This window comes from Vanellus vanellus (assembly GCF_965231255.1).
Source record: "Vanellus vanellus genome assembly, chromosome: 2".
Lineage (NCBI taxonomy): Eukaryota > Metazoa > Chordata > Aves > Charadriiformes > Charadriidae > Vanellus > Vanellus vanellus.
Genome location: NC_138906.1, coordinates 144,147,304 through 144,149,328, shown reverse-complemented (window position 1 = coordinate 144,149,328; position 2,025 = coordinate 144,147,304).

The following is a 2,025-nucleotide window of genomic DNA, read 5'->3' as shown; positions in this document are numbered from 1 at the left end:
CCTTACCCTCAGGGAGGGCATGCCTTTGTGCTCTCCGTCCCACCTTCCACCCCAAATTAATAAGGAATTAGTTTTTTGAAGTTCCCACCCTGCTATTAAGTGTGGCTGAAACTGGCTGACATGTTCAGAAAAGAGCAGGAGGAGGGGAGAGGCTGTTGGAAAGATGGAAGACCTAAACGAATTTCTGTTGACTACGTAACTGAAATATCAGCAATGGTATTGGATCAAAGTGTCTTCCCAGGAAGTTCAAAGTGTCTTCTCGACCGCTCTGTCCTGCCTGTGCCAAGCCCCAGCTCCTCTGGCTGCAGGCAGGGCAGTGAGGGACCCTCTTGGCAGGCACCACAACAGGCAGCTACAGGGACTTCACCGTCAGTCCTCATTTCCTGGCACATTTAGTGATTTTCCTGATCGCTTCTGGTTTCAAAGGAGTGCCATTTTATTTTCTTCCAGTACACACACAGCTAGCTCCAGCTCAAGGAAAGAGACCAGTAATTACAAAGGGCATAATTGCACACACAATAAGACTCTGCTCAGAATGGGATTTGCAAGATAAGATGTCCTGCGGCTCATCCTGAAATGAGTGCTGGAGATAACAGCAGTGTGGGCAGCAGTTTCTATATGAACAGGTCCCCTTTTTGGTCATCTAGTGAGGAAAGAAAAGGAGGAGGGGAAAAGGTGTGATGGGAAGCCCAAGTCGGAAGGCATCTGGAGGGAGCTGGGCCTCCACACTGCCTTCTTCTCCTTAGGAGCCTCCATGGGACAGAGCTGTGGTGGTTGAAGGACACCTTTAGGTGTGAGCCACATAACACGGAACACCACTGAATATGACAGCACTGTGCACCAGCCTCACCTCTCTCCAGAACTGACCTTGTCCTTTCTGTTAAAATCTAGAAGTAGTGAGAAAGCAGGATTTCCTTTTTAAGGAACCCATCTAGTTTCCAGGATGATATAACACAAGTCACAGCAGTGTGTGCTCAGCACTTTTTAAAATTAAGGCAAGCAGTGCTCCTTACAGAATCATAGAATAGTTTGGGTTGGAAGGGACCTTTAAGGTTAACGTAGTCCAACCCCCAGCAATGAGCAGGGACATCTTCAACTAGATCAGTTTGCTTAGAGCCCTGTTGAGCCTGACCTTGAATGTTTCCAGGGATGGGGCATCTACCACCTCTCTGGGCAACCTGTTCTGGTGTTTCACCGCCCTCAATGTAAAAAATTTATTCCTTATATATAATCTAAATCTTCCCTCTTTTATATTAAAACCATTACCCCTTGTCCTATTGCAACAGGCCCTACTAAAAATCTGTCCCCATCATTCCTGTAGGTCCCCTTTAGGTACTGAAAGACCACAGTAAGGTCTCCCTGGAGCCTTCTCTTCTCCAGGCTGAGCAACCCCAACTCTCTCAGCCTGTCCTCATAGGAGAAGTGGTCCAGCCCTCTAATCTCCTTAGACTTGGAAATTTTGCCTCCAGTAGCCATGTTGTTTTAAGGAATGCAGACACCTCTGGCTGCCTCCGCCTCTGCAAGCTGCACTGAACGGTTGTGTTTTGTAACCGGAAGACTCAGGCCTCAGGATGGTCCCTGCAAGACCTCTGTCTCCTTGTGGTTATAGTGTTTCCTGTGAACTTGTTGCTGCCTTCAGTAAAGCAGAAATGAAAATGAAGCTTGCAAATAGGGCTTGTGTGACAGAATCATTGCAAGAGTGAGGTTACACAGCTTGAAGTTTTGTGCCAGTTTCAACTTTTGACAGCCCTTTGAGGTTCTCACAGCATGTGGCACCTCCTGCACCACTGGGGACAGACCTGATGGGCACGACCTTCCCGGGCAGCCCAGGGACACCAACGGTCTCGCCTCCCATGGGCAGAGCTGCACCTCGTCCTTCAGAGCTCATTCCTCAGCTGCTCTCTCCCTACAGCTTCGGGAAAGCTTAGCTGTAGCCTTTATTCGCAAATAGATTGGGCCAACTCTACGGGATTAAAGTGACTATTGCGTCTTCTTTGCAGGAGCTGAAGCAAAGCATATTCAAGT